General features: G+C 44.4%; 1 protein-coding gene across 1 annotated transcript in view; it reads left to right on the top strand.

The window, feature by feature from the left end:
- Positions 1–27,975, top strand: part of APBB1 (amyloid beta precursor protein binding family B member 1) — a gene marked incomplete in the record, with an annotated part of 1,507,904 nt that overhangs the window by 1,020,195 nt on the left and 459,734 nt on the right.

Below are 27,975 nucleotides of genomic sequence, written 5' to 3' on the forward strand. Positions count from 1 at the left end.
GTCGGCTGATGTCACCCTTTCCCCGATGTCAGAGCGTCTGGGGTATAAAAACGTCAGCCGACGCCATCTTCAGTCTTTCTTGCCGCGTGGCGCCCGAAGCAGAAGCAGTTCGCAAGTGCCGGTCGACCAGCTCCTGTGTTTTCAGCTACTGAAGTCTTCAAAAAAGCTAAGTACCCCGTTGACCTTTTCTTGCCTCAGCCGATGTCAGATAAAAGTGAAAAAGTTAATAATTGTTTAACTTGTGGGAAACAAATACCTCATAAGGATTTCCACTCTTACTGCTTTCCCTGCCTAGGCCCAGAACACAACGTCTCGGCCTGTGCGGCTTGTGCCTCTTTCAATAAACACACTCTTAGGAGTCTGTCAGAGTTTGCACAGGATTATTTTGGGGAAGATTTCTGTTATATCATGCCGTCGGAGCTTCCGACAGCACATTTATCTAAAAAACGGAAGGATAAGGACCGACGTCCGCGGTCTCGGCTGACACCACGCTTAGGCCTACCGCGAGTGTCTCGGTCTCTTCTGAGCCGGTTTCACAACCACTACAGACCGACGACACCGCTCCACCGGTTACTTCGGTACCAGCTCAGTGCCGGTTCCTGTTCTCCCCTCTGAGACCGTAGCCCAGGATATTTCTGACACCATTTCAGTGGATAAGACTACTCCAGCACGTGGGGCTGCCAGGCCTCCAGTGTGTATGTCCATTAAGGCCTACACACATGCTAAGGCTGCCAAACAGGCTAAGTCTCTCCCTCCAAGATCTGTTTCTTTGGGATCCACTTCTGGTTCTCAAATTTTAAGTTTAGCTGAGGACCTTATCTCTTTAATTAGGGGTTCACAGCCTCATCCAGATAGAGGCTCTCAGCCGCCTTCTGACAAGAGGCCTAGGGTTGAGCAGGTAGATTCCCAGTCCTCCGATGAGGCCTCAGGTGATTCTGCACATTCAGACTACCAGGAAGAGGCCTTCCCGGCCTACGAGGATTCTGATGCGGAGGAATCTATTCCCACTGCTTCTCCTCCTGAGGAGTTTTCCTTTGGGGAAACGCTTCATTCCATGAGGGAACACTTCAAATGGCAAGGCCAAGAATACTCAGATTCTAGGAAAAGGTTAAGGGAATTTTTAAAGCTACCTCAGCATAGACCCTTAGCTATTCCTCCAGTTTTAAATGTTTTAGATGATGTGTACTTAGAATCTAGTGTTTCCCCTGACTCCCTCCCCCTGCTCCTGTCAAGCCAGACAGGTACTACAGGGTCCCAGACACACATCAATTTCTGTACAAGGGCCATACTGCTGACCCTGAAACTATTTCTCAGGGGCCTAAAGGGGTTTCCTCCACTACTGCTAAGAACCCACTCCCTTCGGAAAGAGATTCTAGGGCTTTAGAAAGGTGGGGCAAGAAAGTATATACATCTTCCACCCTTTCTATGCGAGCATTAAATTGTCAATTTCATATGATTCAGTATCAGGAATACATGTTGGATGACTTGCAAAAGAAACTGGCTTCCCCTGAACCATTAGATAGAAAGGGGTTACAGGAATTGGTTCATAATACTAAGCAGGTTAGCAGCCATTTCCTTCAGTGTGGATATGATGCATTGGAAGCTTCATGTAGAGCAGCAATGACAGGTGCGGTCATACACAGGCATGCTTGGTTAAAGGAACAAACATTGCCAGACCATGTGAAAATTAAGCTTTTGGACGCACCACTAGAGAAACATAAGCTATTTGGTGCTACTGCACAAGAGGTTTTAAAGAAAATAGAGGAAAAGGCAAAATCAGTGCAAACAGTCAAAGATTCCCTCCAGGTACAGCCTCCAAGATTCAGCAGGAATTTGGCCTTCTAAGCATTGGTCCTTTCCTGACACAGACAAATTTCAAAGAGGCAAAAACAGACGTGGCAGAGGTAGAGGGCAAACTCGAGGCTCCTACAGAGGACGTCAATGGCAGCCTCCGAACCAGAGAGGTGGGGCAGGACCTTCCACTGCTCCGCCAGGACAATCTCAATGACTTGACTTTGACTCCGCCATCCAGGGCTCAATTAGAAACACCTTTGGGCGGAAAATTATCTTTATTCTCACAAAATTGGCACAATATTACAAAGGACAAATGGATACTGGAGATAATAGACAAAGGATACAGATTCCATTTTCATACACTGCCAACAAGACATGGCAGGCCAAACCTGCCACCAAATCAAAGGGCAGAGGCACTCAAACAAATAACAAACCTACTTCAAATAAGAGCAATAGAAAAGGTTCCTTCTGCAGAACAAGGACAAGGATTTTATTCAAGACTGTTCCTTGTTCCAAGAAAAGAAAACCAATAAAGACCCATTCTGGACTTGTCCGCACTGAATACTTACCTTATTGTGCCAAAATTCAAAATGCTGACTTTACAGCAACTCCTTCCCATGCTGGGCAAGGGGTCTTGGCTGGTAACTCTGGACCTCAAGGAGGCATACCTGCATGTCCCAATCAGACAAAGTTGCAGAAGATACCTCCGATTTCTTGCAGGCTCAGAGCATTATCAATTCTCAGCATTGCCCTTTGGCTTATCTACTGCGCCCAGAGTGTTCACAAAATGCCTGGCATCAGTAATTGCACATTGCAGACTTCAGGGGATACAAATATACCCTTACCTGGACGACTGCCTTATACAAGCGGACAGCCAACAAGCCTTGTTAAAAAACATGGACTATGTCATTCACCTACTGCAGGCCTTGGGATACACAGTCAATATTCAGAAATCAAGTCTCGTACCATCCCAACAAATACCTTTCCTGGGTGCCACACAGGACACAAACACCCAGATGGCGTTTCTGACAAAAGAAAAAAAAAAACAATTACCAGAATACTTCAGAAGATTGGCAACACGCACCCAGATGACTGCAAGGAAAATCCTGCAGGCCCTGGGTTTCATGGCATCTTGCATTCTTCTGATTCCACATGCAAGGCTGCATATGAGGAAACTACAATGGTATCTAAAAAGTCTATGGTCTCAGCACAGCCACAGCCTGGAAACATTGATCCCACTCATTCCATGCCTTCAAAAGGAATTTCTGTGGTGGGCTCAAGCAAGCCAGATAAACAAAGGAGCCTCATACAAGTCAAACCATAACAACAGACACCTCAGACCATGGATGGGGGGGTGCACATGGAGGGCAGATGCATTCAAGGACAATGGACACAAAAAGAAAAGCACCTGCATATCAACCAAAAAGAAATGCTGGCAGTGATACATGTAATCAAGGCCTTCGAAAAGTTCATGCATCAGGGCCATCTACTAATAAAGACAGACAATACCACAGTTATGTGGTACATAAACAAGCAAGGAGGTACCCATTCCTACCCTCTTTGCAGACTGGCAATGAATCTCTGGGATATTTCCCTACAATTGAAAATAGAGCTACAATCCCAGTTTGTACCAGGGAAGGACAATGTTCTGGCGGACAGCCTAAGCAGAAACATCATGGATCCACACGAATGGATGTTGCAGTCCAGACATTTTCTTACAAATAGCTCAAGCATGGGGAAGGCCGGATATAGATCTTTTTGCCTCCCACTTCAATCACCATCTGAAAAAGTTTTGCACAAGGACATACCATCCTCAAGCATGGAAGGTGGACGCTCTCTCCTTCAGTTGGAACTCTCTAACACACTATATGCCTTCCCACCTCTTCCTTTGATGACCAAGGTGTTACTAAAGATCAAGACAGAGCAACTGAAAGTCATACTGATAGCTCTAGACTGGCCAAGACAGCACTGGTACCCACTACTACGGAGCTTGACACACACACCAATCCGTGGCTCCTTCCTCAATGGCCACTTCTTCTGACACAGCACAATTACAGGACACTACACCCCAGCTTGAAAACATTGAAGCTGGCAGCTTGGAAGATTCCATGACTATTACTCAGGATACACTTTCCAAAAGGGTAAAAGATATCATCCTGGAGGCGCGCAGACCTTCCACTAGAAAAACATACTCATCAAAATGGAAGAGATTTCTTGTCTGGAACAGCAAAAAGGGTCAAGACCCATCAGTGGTGAGCATTCCACAGATCCTGAAATACTTCACTGAAATGCTCCACAATGGCCTTTCATATTCTTCCATAAAAATACATGCTTCAGCAATGTCTGCCAAATATAACACTGATCCGCCTGTATTTTCTCACCCATTGCTAAGACAGTTTCTAAGAGGTATAAAGAACATCAACCCTCCAAGGAAACTACCAGTGCCTGCATGGGACCTCCACTTCATGCTGGAAAAATTAACTCTTCCTCCCTTTGAACCAGCAGCATCTTCAGAGTTGCAATTTCTGTCTTGGAAGACAGCCTTCCTTCTGGCAGTAACCTCAGCAAGAAGAGTCTCTGAGCTACAGGCCCTTATGGCAATACAACCATTTCTCATTTTTCACCAGGACAGAGTTTCTTTGAGAACCAATCCGTCATTCATGCCAAAGGTGGTATCCAGGGTGTCCCTGAATCAAGCTATTCACCTGCCTACCTTCTTTCCCAATCCTCAAAATAAAGGAGAGAGACTTCTGCACACCTTGGACATACACAGACAGTTGCGCTACTACTTGGACAGAACAAAGTCTTTCAGAAAATCTGACCAGCTTTTTGTAGCTTTCGCTGCTGGATTGCAGGGAAAAGCAATTTCCAAACAGACAATTTCTAAATGGATTGGAAATTGCATTCGATTCTGCTACTCTTTTCATGGAAAAACTGTGCCAGCTGACATCAGGCCACATTACACCAGAGCTACAGCCACCTCCACAGCCTTTTTAAGAGGAGTGGCAACAAATGACATTTTAGAATCTGCTACATGAAGCTCCGTGCATACATTTTCCAAACATTACAACCTGCCTTTATACTCCAGGTCCAGAGCAGGATTTGCCTCTGCAGTCCTGCAGGGCATTTTAGCTACACCATCTTTGTCTTAGTTCCTACCACCCCCAGGTTGGCTATGGTATTCAACCCATATGTCAGGACTGCAGTTGCATCCTTGAAGGACATAGTACAGTTTTGTACCTACCGTAAATGTAGATGTCCGATAGGTATGCAATTGCAGTCAGATTTTCCCTCCCACCTACCCCTCTGTGGTATAATTTTGGGTTTCTACCCCTCATTTTAGCTACCTGGGGTAATCTTTTATGGTGTATTTGTTTTTATGCTGTTGTACTTGTCTGGAATTTTTTCTCTATTTTTCAAAATTTAGCCTTCCTTAGAGGGCACCTGGCATTTGGGGCAAGAAACACTGAAGAAGATGGCGTCGGCTGACGTTTTTATACCCCAGGCGCTCTGACGTCGGGGAAAGGGCGACATCAGCCGACGCCGGACCCAGACTTTGGAATCCGGCTGACCGAAGGGCTGCCTGAGGCAGGACAACCCATATGTCAGGACTGCAGTTGCATACCTATCGGACATCTACATTTATGGTAGGTACAAAACTGTACTTTCTTCAAAGAAGCTTGGGCCAGTACCCTTCTTTTCTTGTCTTTTGACAGAAAATGTTCTATAACTGTGACAGTTTGGTATATATATATATATATAAGTGTAGTTGTCTAAATATTACTTGTTTGTGTTTTTTTTTTTGAGAAACTTAGCGTGTGCTTTGTGTGTTTTCTTAGGAGCGGTTGCTCCTAGGCCTTTGGCCGTTTCTTTAGTTGAGTTTTTGACAGGGCTCTGTCAGTGATTCTGTCTGTTGTTTTTTTTGTGAAATAGATGGAGTGTTCAGGGATCTGAACGTTTTTTTTTTTTTTTTGTGATTCTTAGTTTTCTTAATAGCTACAAAGTAGAGTTAGTGAGTGTTCAGGGATCTGAACATTTTGTGTGATTGCTAGTATTCTTAATATTTGTAAAGTTCAGGGATCTGAACCTTCGCAATTGTGCTGTTTTCTCATTTTTTTAAACATGTCAGAAAAACAGAGATCAGGGTTCAAGCAGTGTGGCTGTGGACAGATGTCCATCACTGATCATCACACCTCATGTGTTTATTGTTTAGGGCCTTTACACCTACAAGAGGACTGTTCCATCTGCCACTTTTTTAGTGGCAGAGTTAATGCTGGAAAGGCATAGAAAGCTTATCGATAGAGGCCTCAAAGTCCGACTTCCTAGAGGCTTTAGATAAGTCTGAACAGACCTCTAAATCTTCTACGGGGTCGAAGTCTTCCAAGGTGTCATCGGAGCCCAAGTCATCGGCTTCGAGCACCTCGGGGAAGATTCGGTCTCCGGCTCCTCAGCCCTCAGAGCCGAGCACCGAACCTTTGCCTCGTAGCCAAGTCCCGAGTTTGGAACCAGTACTGGAGGTTTTAAAGTCTCCGATCCTTTGGTCAGTGGATTCTTCGGCTCCTTTGACCCATTCTTCCAGGACCCTCTTGGATGTCGATGTGGACCGTGTGATGCAGAGACTCTTGGAGAACCCGGCCTTGGCCAAATTGCTTTCGGCTTCATCTAACCCCCCTATCACGGTTTCTGCTCCTCCTCCGAGACCAGTCGAGCCTTCAGAGCCGGAAGGTGAGGACCTGATAGTTGTGGAACCCTCGGAGCCAAGGCCTATTCCGGTGCCTTTGGCCCCGTCGACCTTGACATCTTCGGTTCCGATCGAAGTGTCTCGGAGCCGACACTCTCTCGCTGGGTCTGGGGAGTCGAACTGAAGCTTCAGTTCTGACTCTTCCTCTCTGGGCCTCGGTGCAGTTGAGCTCAGCTCTGTCCTCTGGTTCGAAGTCCGTGGTCTTGGCCCCAAGGTGACTGCTGTCTTCTTCGGAACCGGCAGACTCCTTGGACCGAGACACCAGTGCCCTTCAATGCCATGAGGAAGGTCATGTCTGCTAAGACTTTTTTACCTCTTCAGGTCCTTCCTCTTCCTCCCCTAAGGGCCCCGTTCTGTCTCTACATCACAGGTTCCTACCAAGCGTCAAGACCCAGAGCCTCAGGTAACCCCATCAGCTGACCCCTGCTCTACGGAGACTTCACCAGATGGCCCTCACTGATGAAGTCCCTAGGAAGAGACTTTGCAAGAGGAGGCACTTAGATTCCCCTCGGGAATCCTTGCCATCAGACACCGACTTAGAGGAATCAGAAGGGTCCCCACGGTCCCCCTCAGAAGATGTCTCATTTGCAGACATCCTAGAAATACTTAAGCAGAGGGGTGACTGGCAGTCCCTTACCCCTACTGAGGATCAGCCTGTGCTCCTGAAGGCCTTTTGGTCTCAACCTTCCACCTCCTGGGTTACTCCGCCTTTTGACGAATTAATGGACTTGATCGCTCGAAAGGCATGGAAGTCTCCTGATTCCATGGAACCAGTCCCTCAGAAGCCCAACAAATTTATCACCTCCCCTCGGGATACAAGTCCTTTCTTACAAAGGGAGTCCCCGTTGATGCCATGTTGGCATGTTGGTCAAGAGTTAATGCATTCTGCAAGTCAAGTAACCTTGTCTAAGGAAAGATTTTCTTTGGTGGGCAGCAGCATGCCAACCACAAAGGACTTCCCTTCTCAAAACCCCACACCACCCAGACCCTCAGACTATGCCTGGGGTGCACACCTGGATGGTAGGTGCATTCAGGGCCATTGGAGCCAAATCAAATACATCTGCACGTCAACCAAAAAGAGATACTAGCTGTTCAGCATGCCCTGACAGCTTTCAGACCCCTGTTCTCCCCGGGGCTGCTACTGATCAAAACAGACAACACCACAGTCATGTGGTGTGTCAGCAAGCAGGGAGAGACTCACTCTTAGCCTCACTGCAGGCTCGCCATGACCCTTTGGCACACGGCCTCAGCCATGCAACTACACCTGCTAGCACAATTCCTGCCAGGCTCCCTAAACTCTCTAGCAGACAACTTAAGCAGAAACCTGCTAGACCCACATGAGTGGCAGCTAGATCACAGAACCTTCACCCTTGTAACCCAGAAATGGGGCACCCCAAAGGTGGACCTCTTTGCCTCCCACTCCAATCATCAGCTCAGCAAATTCTGCACCAGAGAACCTCACAGCAAGGCCTGAAAAGTGGATGCTCTATCTTTTCAGTGGGTAAACCTCTTGGTCTGCGCATTTCCCCCTCTACCACTTATTTCAAGGGTACTGCTAAAAATAAGAGAGGAAAAAAACAAGGACAATCCTGATTGCCCCAGACTGGCCATGCCAGCACTGGTACCCACAGCTGCGCAGCCTGTCACCCCTGCCACCATGGCACCTACCTCTGATCCCAACACTCCTGACCCAGAGGAATGGAGAATTCATGCATCCCCAATTGCAGACCCTCAAACTGGCAGCCTAGCTTATTCCCTGACCTCTCCTCAAACTGCCAGCCTAAGCAAACAAGTCCTAGATGTTGTACGTGAGGCCAGACGCCCCAGCACTAGAAAATCTTATGCTGACAAGTGGAAAAGGTTTTGCACCCGGATCCAGGCTAAGGGAGACAGAACAGCACAACCCCTCCCTACCTCTCATCCTGGATTACCTAGCAGACCTTACACAGGGGTCTATCCTTTTCTTCTATTAAAATTCATGGCTCTGCCATCTCCGCTCATTACAGCACAGAGCTTAACTCTCTTCTCACCCCCTCTCATCAAACGGTTCCTAAGAGGGCCTGACAACTTAAGGCCACCCAGAAGAGCTCCTACCCCAGCTTGGGACCTTAACTTTGTATTGGAAAAGCTCACCCTGTCTCCCTTTGAACCTGCGGCTTCAGCAGAGTTAAAATTCCTCTCTTGGAAGACAGCCTTGCTTCTGGCCATCACTTTAGCTAGAAGAGTATCAGAGCTACAGGCACTCATGGCTGTAGAGCCTTTCATCATTTTCCATGCTGACAAGGGTCTCCCTCAGGCTAACCCATCCTTCATGCTTAAAGTGGTGTCCAGTGTGGCTCTCAAACAATCCATTCATTTGCCCACATTTTTCCCTAACCCACAAAACAAGGGGGAAAGGATTCTGCACTCTCTAGATGTGCACAGACAGCTCAGATCCTGTCTGGACAGGACTAAATCTTTTAGAAAACTGATCAGTTTGCTTGTCGGCTTCGCAGCAGGGGCAGAGGACTAGGCCATATCCAAACAAACAATCTCCAAATGGATAGCACACTGCATCATTTCTTGTACAAACAGCCTGGGAAACCGCCCCCCAAAGGGGGTCAGGACACATTCCACTAGGGCAGCCTCCACCTCTGCAGCTTTTCTCAGCGGGGTCCCCACCAGGGACATCCTGGAGGCTGCAACATGAACATCTGTTAATACCTTCACCAAGCATTACCACCTGCCTATCTTTTCCAAATCCAGGGCAGGCTTTGCCACTGCAGTCTTGCAGGGCATCCTAGCCAGCCCCCAGTCTTCTTGACTGCCTCCACCCTTTTCTTCAGGTTTGGAAATCAACCCAAATATGATGACTGCAACAGTGAAACACAAAGAACATAGTACAGTTGTGTACACTTACCGTAAATGTAGCTGTTCAAGTGTAATCGCTGTTGCAGTCCTGATTTCCCTCCCTCCATCCTCCTTGTCTCTCTCTCTCTCTTCCTCTCTCCTTACAGGGAATTTTTGGTATTTACTTTCTGCTGATGGTGTTCTTACGCCATAACGTACCTCCTTATTTGGGGGCTCCTGACAGGGCATGAAAAACTGATGTAATGGCGTTGGCTGCCTGTTTTTATACAACTGATGGCCTGACATCAGTCTTGGAGCGACAGCAACTGACGTAGAAATGCTAAGCCTGTGTTATTCGGGCTGACTGAGGGCTACCCCTGGCAGGATAACCCAAATGTGATGACTGCAACAGTGAATACACTCGAACATCTACATTTATGGTAAGTGTACACAACTGTACTTTCCATGCATTTTACATCATAAACCATACTGTGACACACTTCCAGTTGCAAACATTATACATCGTTATAATCTGCCCAATTATTTTCAGTCAGTCACTACATAGCTCATTTAAGTCCTGCGTTCTTTTTAACCTCATTCCTCCATTGTATGTATTGTTCCCACAATTCCCATTTTTTTTTATGCAGTTTGTTCTTACCCTTTTCTAAAGATCTCTATTCCAGTTGTTTTATCGCTATTACTATATTCACTACTTCTAGTATATTTGATTTAGATTTTGATTTCCATCTTCTAGTAGTTGCTTTTTTGGCAGACACCATAATTAGCCACAGCAAGGCCTTACCGTGTTTAGGCAATTCCGATTCTGTATCATAGCTCAGAAAAATCATCTCCCTCACACCAGTCTGCCAACCCAGCATCTCTGACAGTGCATCCTGCAGGGAATCCTTGAAGTCTGCCAACTCACCACACTCCTGAAAATATGTTCCCAGTTACCTCTTTCTTCCCCTTCACACCTCCAACAAATTCTTTGGAGTCTACTTGGGGTATAAAAATATCTATGTAAACATTTCCAAGCAAAAATCTCTGGCAATGCATTTGAGCGTGGAGGACAAGCAGTATAAGCCATGTGGAGCTTGGTCAAGAAGTTGTGAATGTGTAGATGGTGTGATGCACCTCCTGAGGGCAACGGTTGTGGAGTTCGCAAACTGCTGACTGAGTCGGAGTAGGACAAGTCCACAGAACTTGTACACTTTCTAATACCCAACTCTCACCTCTGCTGGGAAAAAAATGGGCTTGTGGGCTGCCACCTCCACAGAGAAATAAATGGGTTATGTGGATGCAGGCATGGGAGCCTTTAGTCCAGTAGCAGTTTAAGAAAGTCTTTAAAAATGTACTGGTCTAAACTTATTGTTTGACTATGATATAGCCATGCCAAATTTGTTTGGAATTTTTTTTTTTCTGAGGTCCATGACATCTCTAGAAATATCACCAAAAAGTGTGCCTGGGGAGGTAAATTCGCCTGATAAATTGCTGTCTTCACTGCCTTTTTTGTGTAGGGGAAGCCCATATGGTTGCTTCCTGTGATCCACTGTAAGATGCTTTATAAGAAGGTTTTCCTTGATCATGTCTGAAACCTCTGGGCTTTCCTGGTTTATAGAAGTACTTATTGCTGGCTCATGGGGTTCCTGCCTCTCTCCACCACTAGGATAGTTTTTCACCAGTGAATTTTAATCCAAAAGGAAACAAAAAAGCCACAAAGCAAAAAATTGAAAAAGTATTAAACATTGTCGTACACTGGGAATATATTGCCATTATGACCCTGCCAGTCCTACAGGGAATTGAGATGTTAGTCCTTATAAGGTACAGCTTTGTCTGCTCCCAAATCCTGCACCTCGAAGTTCATCCCCCCAACTCTGTCATTTCTCCTTCAGCAACAAGTAGTGGAATCTCTGCTTCCCTCAGCCACATTCTACACACAAACAATGGGCATCACACTTTCACGGGGGGGGGGGGGGGGGCATTGGTTAGGCAGTAGCCTAACTTTGCAGTGGGTATTTATCTCCACGGGGCATTCCTACTGCTTTTTGAGCATATTTAGATGAGGCCTCCTGCATTTTGGCTTTCAAAAGAGTGGTCCAGGAGGAGCCTTAAGGCCTCCATTGTGAAAGACAGATATCCAAGCAGCTGGATATCAACTCTATTTATGGCTGCCCAAGTTTCTGCTGGTCTTGTTTACAAGTGATTTGCTAAGGGATTACATGGCATAGTTACGGCATCAACCCTCCCCCATTGCAACCAAACCCTTTACATGCTATCTAAAAGGAAAACAGACCTTTGCCATCTTACTCTGCCATCTTCTTTTCAAGGCTGTGACAACAGGTGGTAACACCATGGATGCCTCCTTTGAGAAAACCCTTGCACTTCTGAGGGAGCCATTTTATGTGGAGTCTCCTACAATTCACTGCTGTCTATACTCTATACCTAAAACCAATTGAAGATTATAATAGGGGCGAAACAAATGGATGTCCACAGCGCCAAGGGACCCCAGGGCTTCTAATCCAACATACTGCCTTGTGCTCTCTAATCCAAAATTAAAAATTGAAAGTTTGTGGAGCTTTTCTCCCTGGGCCTCCGCTGAAAAAGAGCTACTGGCTCAGTCGGACAAACCCAGTCAATAAATGTAAAATAAATAAAGTTCACAGCAGGTATTCCCTTATACTTTGTAGACAAACTCCATTCAGATATGTGCTGCACTACAAGTTGGAATGGAGTTTGTTGTCAGAGTACGAGGAAATACAAGGTTACTTGAATGCTCCTCCCTTGACCCTCTTCATTTGTACAGGATGCCGAGATGTGTACGTCACATACATTAAATTCCTGGCAACAACCTTTCCTTGCATGAGTTGTTTAGCAAATATAGTAGCCCTGCATGTTACTGTAGCTGTCATCTTAAAAAAAAAAGATATATATTTTTATTGAAAGCTCTCATCTGTTTCTTACAACCCCTTAATTGTACTTTGGGGCTTAAGTATCCATGATTATTCAGATCATCTCTGATTTTGCCTCTATTTTTACTGCAGCCTTTATAAAATTTTTGATTTTTCTGGTAAATCACAGAGGGTTACACTAAGTAAATAATGCCAGATGTTGGAGTTTCATACATACTGTTCAGAATATTGATATAAAACCTGTTGTCTTTTTAACCTCTGAGTGAATTAGAGTAATACTTGAAATGTCACTGATTTTAGACCTTTGTATTGCTATTACTTTTGACTTTGTCAGTTCCTGAGCAAAGAAGTTGAGAAAAATGTGCCTTATAATCTTGGTCTGTTTCTTGTAAAATTTGTGGGGGGTTGTTTGGCACATCATTGAGAACTGCTGCAGTCACTAAATGATTGTCATTTAATTTTTAGACTTCATATCCTTAATAAAATATATTTCAGTGCCAGAACTGTTATTCTGGCAGTTTTCTAAGCTCCGGGGTCTGTTTCTACCCTAATGTCTAGTCACTATGTTTATGAAGTTTATATGATGGTGTTTGTAAGGATGGCTTCTTACAGGGCTTTTTTAAGTCTAAACCTCAAGATGCACACACTCAAGGCTCTCCTCAGTATTGAGAATATCAATATCTGTGCAGTAACAGAAACCTGGTTCAAGGCTTCCGAGAGCACCCCAGCACTACCAGGCTATACCTCATACCATGCTTTTCGGCCCCAAAACTCGGACCGAACCACCCATAACCTCCAGGCTAGTGGCACTGCACGAAGCATCTGAGACCATCCATGTGCAACTAACAGTGGGCAAAACTGCCTTCCAGTTTGTAGCCTGCTACAGACCACCCTCCCAAACTCAAGAACCCCACTCAGCTTTCCCGAAGACACTGGAGAATATGAAGGTCTCTCCAAACACCATTATATTGGGTGACTTTAACTACCCAAACATAGACTGGGAGCACTACTCAAGCCCCAACACCCTAGCCCAACGGTTCCTAGAATTTATAAACTCAAGTGATATGGAACAACTGGTCACCACTCCCACAAGAGGGGAAAACATATTGGACCTGATCATCACCAACATGGGGACTCTATGTTCCATACCAGAGGTATACCCCTCATTGGTAAGATTTGACCATAAATTAATCACTATGGACATCCATATTCCGTCCCCACCCCCAGCAAAGGAAACCACGGTCAAAAACTTCTCAAAAGCAAACTTCCCACTTTTCAAAACTGAGGTGGAATCCTTCAAAGCCCCAGGGCCAGTGGAAAATACGGCCCAAACCGCAGAATCCTTTACAGATGCATTCTATGGATACCTACAGGAATGCATGGATCGTGCTATCCCAAATAAAACCAAGATACATTCCTCCAAAGGCAGGAGACCTGTCTGGTGGACCCCAGCCATAAATAATCTGTACAACAGAAGGAGGAAGCTACTACATGATGGAGCAAAATCCCTGAAAGGGAAGGCAACTCTGATCAGTACTAGCAAGAAACTACGATCCCTCATAAAATCATCTAAGGCTAGCTTTGGAAGAAAAATTGAACAAGACGCTAAAGATAATCACAAGGCTTTCTTTAGTTATGTCAGAAACCTGGGTGGAAACTCCCAGATATGCTCTGAGTTAGTGCAAAATGACAAAAAATACACTGAGCCCACAGACATTGCCAACATCCTGGCAGACCGGTTCAGTGCAAACTCCCCCCCCCCCCCAAATGAGCAAATGACTATCCCAACAGAGTGTAGCCTCCCTGACATCACAGATGCACAGGTGAGAGCTGCCCTCTCCAAAGCAAAAAACACAGCATCAGTGGGACCGGACGGTGTCCCGGGCTGCATTTTACATGAGCTCCAAGAAGAACTGAATCCTCACTTAAAATCACTGTTCAGTCTCAGCCTTACAACAGGATATGTACCCAAAGAATGACGTACAGCAACAGTGGTCCCACTCCATAAAGGTGGTGCCACAACGGACCCCGGAAACTATCGCCCTATAAGCCTAACTAGCCTGGTCTGCAAAGCTATGGAGTGTATCACCATGGAACTCATAAACAAAGACATTGGGAACCTCCAAACACTAGATCCTACCCAATTCGGCTTTGTTAAGGGCAGATCTTGCCTCTTGAACCTGGTCAATTTCTTTGAAACAGTCACCAAGGCCATAGACGAAGGGAAGGTAGTCCGCACAGCCTACCTTGACCTTGCAAAAGCCTTCGACACAATACCCCACTCAGGCATCATAAATAATCTCACCAGCTTAAATATCAACCCCTATGTCACAAGATGGGTTGCAAACTGGCTTAGGGATAGAACCCACATGGTCAGAATTGCAGGTGCCATGTCAGACTCTAGACCAGTTACAAGTGGCATCCCACAAGGCTCAGTCTTGGGACCTCTCTTGTTCGGTATATATTTCTCTGAGGTACAGGCTAACACAGGAGGACTATGGCTGACAAAGTTTGCAGATGACTGCAAACTGGGGGCCATAATCGACTCGCCAGCTGACACAAGCATCCTCCAAAAAGGTCTCACAGAGACAGATAACTGGTGCCAGAGCCTTGGCCTAAAGCTAAATGCCAAAAAGTGCATAGTCATCCCCTTTGGGAAAAACAAAGTGCCCACAAATTACCACATAGGTGGTAATCCATTAAACTGGAAGAAGTAATTAGGGATTTGGGGACCCAAGTAGATTGCAACCTCTCCTTTGACAATCACATTGCCAAAGTGGTTAGAAAGACATTCTATATAGCCCACCTTATCACGAAGGGGTTCACATTTAGATTGAGAGGTCATTGTATCCCTCTACTCATCACTCATCATGCCCATAATTGAATACAATGCCCCATTTGGGATGTACCTTACCTGACACCTGCTACAACTAGAAAGACCCCAAAAGTACCTCACCAAGAGGATCAAGGGACTCAAACAGATGCCCTACGCAGTTAGGCTAAAGAAACTCCAGCTCTACTCAGTTGCTTACCGCCTACTCAGAGGCGATCTGTGCCTGACGTATAAAGCCATGTCCAACCCAGAATTAATGGACATGCTCCACCTCAAGAAATCCAAATCCATCAGAACTACACGCTCCAGTGACTTAAACCTCAGCACAGAAATAAATAGAACATGCTGGAGGGACAGATTCATATCCCAGAGGCTCCCCTCACTCTGGAACAAAATCCCAATCCATGTCAGACAGAGCCCCTCAATGACCCTCTTCAAGAAGAATCTTGACGTTTGGATGGGAGATCATAAATTTACCTCTGGGATCTCTTCTGTGTCACTGCTAGACAAAGGCACGGTAAACTAAACTTAAATGGGCTATCTTCTGTGACCTACTATACAGAGGCACAGTCAACTAATCTAAGAAGGATGGCGAAAGCCAAACACACTCTGGCTAGGCTTGTAAATGCCCTAGGGCAGATAGCCTAGTATCAACCTATGAACCTAAGTCGTATGGTTTGTGTCCTATACAGGGTGCAACCACTTGACCAGCGTTCAGGACACCTTCCACTCACCCCAACAGTTAGTCAGCATGAGCTGAGCCTTTCCTGCCTAAGACGAGGGTGCTCTTGTGCAGGCTTTCAAGAATCAACAATCAGCTAACACTGTTAATTTGCTGGACAGTTAAGTTTTTTTTGGGGGAGGGGTAGTCTTCCACTTACTTTTTAAGACAGAAACATTGTTATTCTGTAAAGCTTAAGTTTAGATAGGAGGAAGTGTTTTGTCACATGACTTTTGTACACTTTTAATTGGGAGTGTTACTTTTTTAGTTTTCTGGCAAAAAGTTGGTAAAACTAACTTTAAACTATTTTCTATGGTAAAAATTGTGTTTATTTTGGAGGCTTGGGTAAGTGTTTATAATGTGTTTTTACATGCAAGCATGTGTAGCCAAAGAATTATATTTTGTACTTGCAAACTCTATTTTGCTACCCCTCATCCCATGTGGCTTTTAAAAAAACATGGATACATCTCTCAAAATGTTGCCCCCTCTCTCAAGCAGTTAATAAATGTGCGTGTCATTTTCATCTTTTCCCTCTAATAATATTAACAATATTTTTACATTTGCAGTCCTGCCTGTAAGCAGGCTATGTAATTGTTGCTGGCAGCATTAATTTAGACTTTTGCAGACATAATATGTTCTACAAAAGCCACAATGTTTCTAAGTGTTACTCAGAAAAATGTACTCAGTACAGTACAAAGAGTATGCCTGGCTACCCCCTTATTTACGTGGAAACCATAAACCTGTTCCTTTCAAGCAGCTACACCCCCCCCCAAAGCACAGGAGGTGGTTTCACTGGGAAATTACACCTACTTACTGAGCTCCTGTGTGTGTGCAACCCTGCACAGTCCTGGGAGAGGCAAGCTGGCCATGCCTCTTCACTGCTGTCCATACTTGCCTTGCTTGTCTGGTGCTAGGATCTTGTCATCACCTTGGTGCTAAATAACTTTTAATGAAGGGATTTTTGTGACGCAACTTGTTCTGCTCAGGAGACAGACTAGGAGTTAATTACTAGTTCTGCACTTTAGTTTATGTGGACTTTGATTTATTAGTACTCTTTATTTTTCTTATTTTAGTTTGGATTGTAAAAAAATTGGCTTGTGCTACATCAGGCTAGCTTTAAGCTGTAGGCTAGCTCCATTACTGTGTATGTGGTTGTCATCCATGATTTGTCATCCTTTGTGCTGTTTATGTATATATCAGTTTTCCGTGTGTTAAAGCTGTTAATGAAAAGTTGGTCTGATGAAGTCCAATTGGTGGACGGAAGTACTCCTAAATTAAAGCTGAGTTGTTTCAGTGACTAAGCCAGTTTGACTTTGTTTATTCAGTACCTTCTTAGAAGAGGAATTAACATCTGATGTTTTGGACTGTTTATTACTGTTGCTTAATATTGTAACATTTGTGTTTTTATTTTTCATTTTTCACAAATAACAAGGAAGTAAAGTCAGTATTTTACCTTAATGCTGGGGACAGCTATCTCCTCACATCTCAGTTGTGGTTTTTGCACTTGTTGGTCATGTGACTCAGTTTTTGTGATACATAGGGTTCCTGGATGTAAGGCAGATTTACCAGAGCCATTGGTGATGTTTGTCATATGAGCTAAGATCTTTTTTTTTCAACAAGCATGGAAGGAACTGGTTACCATGGAGCCAATTTCTAAGTATCCTTTCAAAAATGTAGCTCTTGCCCCAAGGACAAGGCACACTGGACCAAGGGAGTCCCGGTTGATGCCATGGTTGTGGTGGCAACCACCAACAAAGAGCCTGCGAAACAGAGCTCTTTTGTCCATCCCCCTAACAAGGAGTCCAGGGCCTTGTTGAAATTTGTTGCGTGCATGTACACTTCCGCGACCTTTGTTCTCCTGTCGCTGAATTATCTGGTAAATTTTACAAGATTACAAAGAGATTTAACTAAAGAACTTTCCAAATCTCTTTCTGGGCCCATGTCTGCCAAGGACCAAAATGGTCTCCTCGCAAATGACCACCATCCAGTCTATTTCTAATGTGTCCATGAGGCAGAAGGTACCTCACAGGTGGCAGGTTCAGGCATAGCCATTAGGAGACATGCCTGGATGCAAAGTGATTTCAGAGCCCTTATAGTCTTCAGTCGTCAAAACTCCATTTGATGGTTCTTCTTTATTTGGGCCCAAAGCAAAAGACATGCTGTCCATATGTGAGCAAGAAGTAATAACCCTGTCTACTATGGGCATACTTTTTTTGTTTTGTTTTTGTTTTTTTGTACTCCTCAAAAGACCTTTCTGTAGGAATCAGTGGAGAGGTAGAAAATTGTGGTTTCTTATATCCCAGGGTCCTTTTCAGTGCTTGTTTGGAAATGGTTAACTCAGGGGCAGAGGGGAAGAACTCAAATGGAAGATGCCACCCCAGCAGTAGAGGTGGCCCGCAGAATCAGAGCTCCTGGAATTCCTTCTTGGACAAGCCCTACACGCTTCTGAAAGGAGGCCCGATTGCTACCCAGTGAAGACAGTTGGGGGCATTTGTCTCTGCACCAAAGAGTCTGGATATCTGTAACAAAAGATTCCTGGGTGCAGAGAATTATGTCCAGAGGTTATACTATACTATTTTCCCAAATTCCCCCTGCAAGAATGCAAAGAATTCCAGATGTTCCACTAAATCAGAGGGATGCTGCAGCATTAGAAATAGAAACGCTGCTGAAAAATAGTTATCCAGGAGGTCCCCCCAGACCAGAGAGGATCTGGAACCTATTCAAGATTCTTCTTGTGCCAAAAAGACAGGGTACTTGAGACCAATACTGGATCTTATCAAACTAAATCAGTTCGTGCAATATTCAAGGTTCCATATGCTCACTGTTCAGTTCATTCTGCCTCTGCTGTGATAGGACAGTTGGATGTACTCAGTAGATCCTCAAGATGAGTACTATCGCATCAAAATGAACAGGTGCACCAAAAGATATCTGATGTTCATCATGTTTCACTGTTGCAATCATTACACTTGGGTTATCCTGCTGGCAAGCTACCCGCAGGATAACCCAAGTGTAATGACTGCAACAGTGAATACACTCTAACATCTACATTTGTGGTAGGTACACAACTGTACTTTCTTCAAGCTGGGAGCCAGTCATCACCAGTTCAGAATACTGTCCTTTGGTCTTATCACAGCCCCCAGAGTGTTTACCAGATACATATCAGTGGTAGTAGCTCACTTGAGACTGTTGGGATTCCGAGTGTTTCCATACCTAGTTGACTGGCTCCTAAGTGCCCCAACTAGGCATCTACTCCTGCAGGCAAGGGACTACTTGCTCCAGTTATGCCTTCATCTAGGCATCACAGTCAGTTACAATATATCACAGCTCATACCTACACAGTCTGAATGTCATAGGTGCTCATCTGGACACTCAATCAGATGGCCTTTCTTTCTCCTGCTCGAATCCATACACTCGGATCCCAAGTCAGGAAAGTGGTACAAAATTCTTCTCTTCCTGCATGACTAATTTTACAAGCCTTGGGATCCATAGCAGCTAATATTACCCTCGTTTATCTGGCCAAGTTTCACATACGAATACTTCAGTGGACACGGTCAGCCCAGTAGTCCTTCTTCAGCATCTTTTAACCACCCCAGTCAGGATCACACAAGCATGCAAAAGGTATCTTCTGAGGTGGATTCATTCGTATGAACTCTCCAAAACCGTCCATGTAACATGTCAGTTTAGAGTAAGGTAAGACAGTATCCATTAGTTAGTAATGGCAGAAAGTTGATGTCTAATATAAGGTAAGAGGTTAGGTATGTAGATACATTGTGATAAGGAAATGTTATTTTTGGTGCTATTAGGTTAATAAGTGATATAGAGAGGTATTTCCTTATTGGTAGATAAGGGTGGGAGAGAGGAGCTAGAGAGATGAGGTAGGGTACTTGTTAGAGGGAAAAAGGTGATGGAATGAGGATGTATGAGAGAAAACAGGAAGACATGAGATTGGAATAGTAAGAGGTTGAATGGTATGAGTGGGATAATGGGGAAGGTGGATGATAGAGTTAGAGTTAAAGGAGAAAGTTTATCTGTTGGTTTTAGAGCAAGGACAGATATGCAAGTTAAGATGGTGATTTTTTAGTGTAAATTTGAATTTTTTAGGACTGTCTATAAAACTGACATCTGTAGTAAGGTATTTCATAATTTTGTCAAGAAGCAATGAGAGAGTGGCAGTGGGAGATCTGTTCTGGTTGCTTTCTAATAGCAACACACATCCTGGGGAAAACCAACATTATTCCGGACAAATTAAGCAGGTCCATTCTAATGCCTCACAAGTGGTCTCTCAATGTCAAAATAGCAGAGAGAATCTTCCATCGATTGGGTCAGCCATGCTACGACCTATTTGCATCTCCCCTCAACAACAAGTGCAGCAGGTTCTTTGTCCTGGTACCTCCAATGGGGGAGCCGCTGAGAGATGCTGTAGTATACAACTGGCCCTCTGGTCTCCTTTATGCTTACCTGCTATTACTTCTTATGCCCAAATATCTATAGACAACATTCTGGTTGAAGAGCACAATTATCTTCATTGCCCCCTTTTGGCCTCGTCAGATTTGGTTCCCCTTCCTCTGACCTCATATTCTACATCTGCCCTGGATACTGGATCCATCTCCAGACCCACCTGTCTCAGGGATGACTCATCCAGACATAACAGCCCTCAAGCTAAACAGCATAGTTTCTCTTATTCCATTGATGAGCTGCTAGACAGCCCAGGTTCTCCTTCCCAGTTTGTCATATTTATTTTATTTATTTAACAATTGTTTACCAAGATAGTCTGACTGGGACAGAGCCCATTTTCAACAGAGGCCCAGGGAGAAATGCTCGAGATGCATGTTTTTGGATGAAGGCTAGTAGGGAGTGCAGTTTATTTTTTAAGGCTCCTAGCATTGCTCAGTAACACCTTCATATTTTCCTTTGCTTGCTTCTGTATATTTGTGGTATTGTGAAAAAAGGCACTATGGGGGTGGATATTGTCCTTGCCAGTATTCAGAAGCCTAGAAGGGATAGATGCAGGCCATACCTGGCAAAGCAGCATAGACTGTTGATCATGTCCTCCCATGGTGACAAATATTAGACCCCCTTCAAATTGCAGCAATAACTTGCCAGTTATTGAAGTGCTTTTTTGCTCATATTGTTGCGTCATCCTTGGAAAAGGTAGACTGATGCTCAGTGCTAGGCTCATACCTGCCTGGGTCGGAGGGTCTGAGAGCTCTGTTTTATCTGTCTTCATGTAGTCCAGGGAGGACCTCCATCATATCTCTCTCCATATTGTCCAAGGGCGTACATCTCTAGTCGTTGACACCCACAATTATAACAGTGTCAAACTGATAGTTGTTTTTCAAGGACTTGAATGCATGTGTGATCTGACAGATCCCGACAGCAGACAGACAATTAACAGTCACTCTTTCCTTTGCTGAGCTTGGTAAGAGGTACATCTGTGTATCTTACAATGGAGTCACCCTTATCTAGAGTGTACAGTTTAGCAGATGCCTGCTTTACAGGCTTAGCAGCCATGATTCTGTGACTCCTTGTGCTATGTCAATTGGTAGGCTTAACAAGAAGACAGATGGTGCTTTGTACCTGTATTGCGATTTGGAGGTCTTTGAGGTTTAAGTGAGTTACTGTTTAGAATCTCACATATGAAGGATTTTGTGTAGCATGATGGGTCATGGTGAGGCCTGGCATGTGGTGTACTGTTAATGGTCCTGATGTCTGCGTTAAGATTTTAGCCTCCAATGCCATTATGTATGTCCATTTCTTACACACTGTGTGATGCTGTTTGAGTAAGACTATTGTCAGAAAGTAGGAGATGATTCTTACATTGTTTCAAGGTACCTGTCTCAGTCTGGCTGGCTATAGATGTGGGGAAGCACTGGTACATGGTTTAGAAAGGAATGATTTAGGGGGTTGTAGGGGGTATAATTACTTTGAGTTTGGTTGATGTTGGGAGGCAGGGGTTAGTTTAGCTAGACATATTAAAGGACCACTACAGGCAGATGATGAAGAAAACGTATATTTTTTATCTTGCCATGATTTACTACACCTCCCAAAGTTGCCTTCAGCAAAATAAGTACTCATTCCTAATTTTATTTTGTTTTTACTCTTGTCTGCCCTCATGGGGGCAGACATGGTGATTCCTTTGGAAAGCTAAATCTGTCCTATAATGCAGACTGTGAGGACAAGTAGCCCCACCATTTGTTGTCAGACTAGGCTTCCATTCACTTACAATGGAACTCCTGAAAAAACTGCCAAGTTTGAGAGTCTGCAGCACATGTGACATTGACTGGTATGTGCTGAGTTTTACAAATGTTGTTCCTACTGATGTACTACACATTCACTGAAAGAAACTTGCAAAAGTGTCAACAAATTACTGAGATAAAAAAGACTTTTCACAAGGAGGAGTTTTGCAAGTTTCAGTTCCTGGCCAGGTTACACCTCCCAACTCCCCTCCTTCAGTGGGCTACAGTCTCACATTTCCAGCTTTGCTAGATTCAACTATTTAGTCAGCTTTGCATGACAATAGAAATAAAAAAAATAGCCTGGTGTGCCACTAAAACTGTTCCCTTGTATGTCTCTTCACTTCTGAATAGCAATTCCCAAGAATAAAAAAAAAAGCAAACTCATCAGTCCAGAGTTTAGGCTAGTCTATCCATTTTTTAAAATGTGCACAGTAAAATATTCAACTTGTAATGCATTTTGGCTGCTGACATGGTTATCTTTACATAGTTATTATCTTATAGTATAACCTGAACTTATGGTATTTAATGATAAATTTTACAACAATTCTCAGTTTTTTAACAATGACCTCCCAAGCCTCTGATGTGACCTAGTACTTTCTTACTATTGCTTTATGTAGTTTGTCTTAGTTGTATACTTGTAGTGTGTTTCTCATCCTCTCAGCAACAGACTCCTGGAGAAGCATATACTTTTATTGAAAGAGTACCAGCAGCTGTAGAAGTGATACCACACTCCAAAACAATGCACTCATAGTACTGACAAACACAAGGGAATGTATATGTCTGAATCAAGCAGTGATGAAATTGCTAGGGACTTCACTGAGCAAAATTTTACTCTTAATTTCTCCATTTCATAATGCATAACATTCGCACCACACTTACAAAGGCACACACACCTCCACCTTCCACAAACACAGCAACTCACACCCACACAACTGCTACGGTTTCTCCCTTCAGTTATTGCAAGCCAAGAATAATACTTTTTAATAAGGATACCTACCAGACAAGTCTGCATAGTGCACTTGGTCTACCTGCATCATCGCAGCTCCCCCCCAGCAACTACAACATTGCCAGATAAAGCCACTGCTACGGTCCGGTTTCTCCCTACCGTTATTGCAAGCCAAGAATAACACTTTTTAATAAGGATACCTACCAGACAAGTCTGCATAGCACACTTGGTCTACCTGCATCATCGCAGCTCCCCCCCCCCCCAGCAACTGCAACATTGCCAGATAAAACCACTGCTACGGTCCGGTTTCTCCCTACAGTTATTGCAAGCCAAGAATAAAGTACAGTTGTGTACTCTTACCATAAATGTAGATGTTCGAGTATCTTCACTGTTACAGTCATTACTGTAGGGTTCTTCTTGCTGGCAGCAGCCCTAGATTGGCCAGAGTCGGGTCCAACGTCGGCTGAAGTCGCTTCTGCCCTGATGTCAGTGCACCAGGGGTATAAAGACCTCAGCCGACACCATTTTCCCCAGTTTTTCTTGCCTCAGATGTCAGGTGCCCAAAAATAAAGGCCAAAAGCTTAATCAAAAAGAATAAGCAAACATAAACCAGAACATTCCCAAATATCATCAGCAAAAATACCTTGGAGAAAAAAGAAATGTCAAGGAGACACAGACAGTACTCAAAGAACAAAAAAAGGGGGGACAGGAGGGAGGGTAACCCAGACTGTAACAGTGAACATACTCGAACATCTACATTTATGGTAAGAGTACACAACTGTACTATGTTCTTCATGGTTCACGGTTACAATCATTACTGTAGGGTTGAATCCCAGAGCTAAGAAAGGGTGGATGGAGAAGGAACAGAAGGGGTGGCCACAAAACCCTGCAGGACTGCAGAGGCAAAACCTGCCCTAGATTTAGAATAGAGAGGGAGATTGTAGTGCTTAGAAAAAGTATGCACAGAACTCCAAGTTGCAGCTTCTAAGATCTCCTTGGTAGGAACTCCACTGAGAAAAGCTGCCGAAGTGGCAGTAGCTCTGGTAGAATGTGTTCTGACATTAACAGCAACAGGCTTACCATGATGAGAGTAACAGAACTTGATACAGTGGGCAATCCACTTAGAAATAGTCTGCTTAGTGATTGCTCTCCCCTGTGAGGTAGAAGCATAAGCCACAAACGATTGGTCCGATTTCCTGAAAATCTTGGTCCTGTCCAGGTAAAAACGAAGCTGCCTGTGTATATCTAAAGAATGCAGAATACTTTCCTCTTCACTTTGAGGATTAGGATAAAAGGAAGGCAAATGAATAGTCTGATTTAAGGCTACTTTCAAAACCACCTTAGGCATAAAAGTAGGATTAGTCCTCAGGGACACCCTGTCCTGATGAAAAAAAATAAAGGATTCTACAGCCATGAGAGCTTGCAATTCCGAAATTCTTCTGGCAGAGGTAATGGCTAAAAGAAAAGCAGTTTTCCATGATAAAAACTTTAAATCTGTGGAAGCTGCAGGTTCAAAAGGAGATAATGTTAACTTTTCCAAAACAAAGTTGAGATCCCAAGTGGGAACTGGTGCTCTTAAAGGAGGCCTTATATTCTTCGCCCCTCTCATATATTGCTTAAGTAACAGATGAGAAAAGATTGGGGGATCCGTATTGTAATGTGCAGAAATAGCAGAAGTATGAATTTTGATAGATGAAAAAGATAGGCCCTTATGTAACATCTCTGTTAGGTATTGTAAAATCAGAGGAATGTTTGGAACTGCAGAATCAAAACCCTGGGCCTGAATCCAGGAGCAAAATCTTTTCCATTTACCTGCATAAGATTTCCTGGTGCTGGGCCGTCTAGCTTCAAGAATTACGTCCAATACCTGTTTGGTAAGGGTAGAACAGTTTAAAGACCCTGGATCTGCCAGGCTGCTAGATTCAGAGTTTTGACATGGCTGTGCAGGATCTAGCCATCTCGTTGAGACAGTAGATGTGGAAGTTGTGGCAAAATCCAGGGTGGACCCTGAGCCAGGTTCATCAGGGAGGAATACCAGAATTGCCGAGGCCAGTTGGGAGCCAGTAAAATCATTCGCAGTCTGTCCTGTTTGATTTTCAGAAGTACCCGAGGAAGAAGAGGCAAAGGAGGAAAAGCATATACTGAGAGGTGCTTCCAACTGAATGAAAGAGCATCCACTGTCCATGCTAGCTTGTGGTATGTCCTCGTGCAGAACGTTTGAAGTTGATGGTTTTGGGGAGATGCAAAAAGATCTATGTCCGGGCACCCCCACTCCTCCATTATCATCCTGAATATCCGAACATCCGACATCCATTCATGTGGATCCAAAAGAGTTCTGCTTAGACTGTCCGCCAGAGTGTTGTCCTTTCCTGGCAGGAATTGAGCTAGTAAGTCCACCTTGTTGGCTAGTGCTGTGTTCCACAGAGCCATGGCCAAACTGCACAGGGGGTAAGAATGAGAGCCTCCCTGCTTGTTTATGTACCACATCACTGTAGTGTTGTCTGTCTTTATCAGTAATTGCCCCGGTAGAATAAGATCTTTGAAGGCTGTCAGGGCATTCTGTACAGCTAGCATCTCCTTCAAATTTATGTGCAGATGCATTTGGTCCTCTGTCCAGGCACCCTGAAGACATTTCCCTTGCATGTGGGCTCCCCATGCATGATCCGAAGCATTCGTTGTTATGACTTGATTGGCTGGAATGGGACAGAAAGGCCTCCCCCTGTTTTGGAGACAGGCCTCGGCCCACCAAAGAAACTCCTGCTGGAGACCAGGCAAAATTGCGATCACTGTTTCCAGACTGTGGCAATGCTGAGACCATACACTCTTGAGGTACCACTGTATCTTCCACATATGCAGCCTTGCATATGGTATTAACAGAATGCAGGATGCCATGTAACCCAGAGCCTGCAGAACTTTTCTTGCAGACAGCTGACTCATTAAAGCCAGATTTTTGAAATAAGAAGCCAGCTGCACTTTTTTGTCTGGTGTCAAATAAGCCATCTGGGTTGTAGTGCCCAGAAGCAAACCCAGGAAAGTAATTTGCTGCGTGGGCACCAGGTTTGATTTCTTTAGGTTCACCGTGAACCCTAGGCACAGGAGAAGATGCTGCACAAATGTTAGATGCTGAAGTAAAGTCTCCTTGTCGTCCGCTTGAATGAGACTATCATCCAGATATGGGTATATTTGAATTCCCTTCTGTCTGCAAAATGCTATTACTGGTGCCAGGCGCTTTGTAAAGACCCTGGGCGCAGTAGATAAGCCAAAGGGCAGCACAGAAAACTGGTAATGCCTCGAGCCCGCTTTGAATCTCAGGTACCTTCTGCACTCTTGCCGTATGGGAATATGCAGGTAAGCCTCCTTCAAGTCCAAAGTCACCATCCAAGTGATCTTGCTCAGCATAGGCAGCAGCTGCTGCAGAGTGAGCATCTTGAATTTTGGAATTTCTAGGAAGGTGTTCAATACGGAAAGGTCCAGGATTGGTCTCCATGTGTTTTCCTTCCTGGGAACCAGGAAAAGTCTTGAATAAAACCCTTGCCCCATTTCTGAATCTGGTACCAAACCTATGGCCCTCATATCCATGAGGGACCGAACTTGCCGTTGTGCCTCTGCCCATTGATGCTTTGGCAGATCTGGCCATCCGTTTGATCTTGGCAAGGTATGGAAATGAAACCTGTAACACCTTGAAACTATGTCCAGAACCCATTTGTCTTGGGTTATGCGGCTCCAATTGTGATAAAAAAAGAGAGATTTTTCCTCCCAAAGGCGCATCCAGGAGGGATGCCCTTGGAGCTAGTAAGGGAGAGTCATAATGACTGTTTCCTGCAAGGTTGTGACCTATCTTCCCCTCCCTTGGGAAAGGGGGCACTCCACTGCTTATTTCTGAAAGGCGGCTGTGCCTGACCCCTACCTCTGGAACGCCTGTATCTGCCCCTCTGAGGTCTGTCCGAGCTCTGAAAGGACCAAGGTTTAGCTGGCCAATTCCTGCTAAATCTAGGGGGTTGTACCTGTAGAAAATCTTTAACCATCTGCATAGATTTGGCTTTGTCTTCCATTTTCTTCAATATTTCCTAAGCATTGGCCCCAAACAAAACATTGTGTTGCAAAGGGGCATCTAAAAGCTTTGCTTTAACCTGCTCAGGCAAACTTTGCTCCTTTAACCAAGCATGCCTTCTAATAACTGCGCCAGTTGCTGCAGCCCTGAAAGAAGCCTCCATAGAATCAAAACCACAGTGTAGGGTATGTTTACCCACCTGCTCAGTAGCATGCAATAAATCCTGTAATTCCTTATTGTCTGCACCACCAGAAACAGCAGACATCTTTTGCTTTAACACAGACAAAAGGTATTGCTGATATTTTAACGTATGAAATTGACAATTCAAAGCTCTAATAGACAATGTAGCAGAAGTATAAACATTTTTGCCCCATCTTTCCAAGGCTCTGGACTCTCGGTCAGAGGGAATAGGATTCTTAGCAGAGGCTGCTTTAACACCCTTAGGGCCCTGAGAAATAGTTTCTGGATCAGCTGAAGGATTCTTAAAAAGATATTTGTGGGAATCTGGAACCCTATAATACCTATCCGGTTTGACAGGAGCAGGAGGAAAAGAATCCGGAGAGAGAGATGCCTCTGTAAAAACATCATCCACAATGTCCAATACAGGGGGAATAGCCAGGGGTCTATGCTGTGGAAGCAGAAGAAAATCCCTAAGCCTTTTCTTATATTCAGAGTATTCCTACCCTTCCCAGTGAAAATGCTCTGTCATGTCATACAAGGTTTCTCCAAATGAATAATCCTCAGGAGGAGAGGCTGAAGGAAGGGATTCTTCAGCATCAGAATCCTCAAAAGTAGGGAAAGAATAATCCTGCTCAGAAGAAGAAGCAGAAGAAATCGAAACTTGATCTGAAGAATCATAATCTGGCTCTAGCCTAGGTCTCTTGTCAGGAGGGGGATGAGAACCCCTGATCATAG

This window comes from Protopterus annectens, chromosome 5.part1 (assembly GCF_019279795.1).
Source record: "Protopterus annectens isolate FY-2018-M chromosome 5.part1, PAN1.0, whole genome shotgun sequence".
NCBI lineage: Eukaryota > Metazoa > Chordata > Ceratodontiformes > Protopteridae > Protopterus > Protopterus annectens.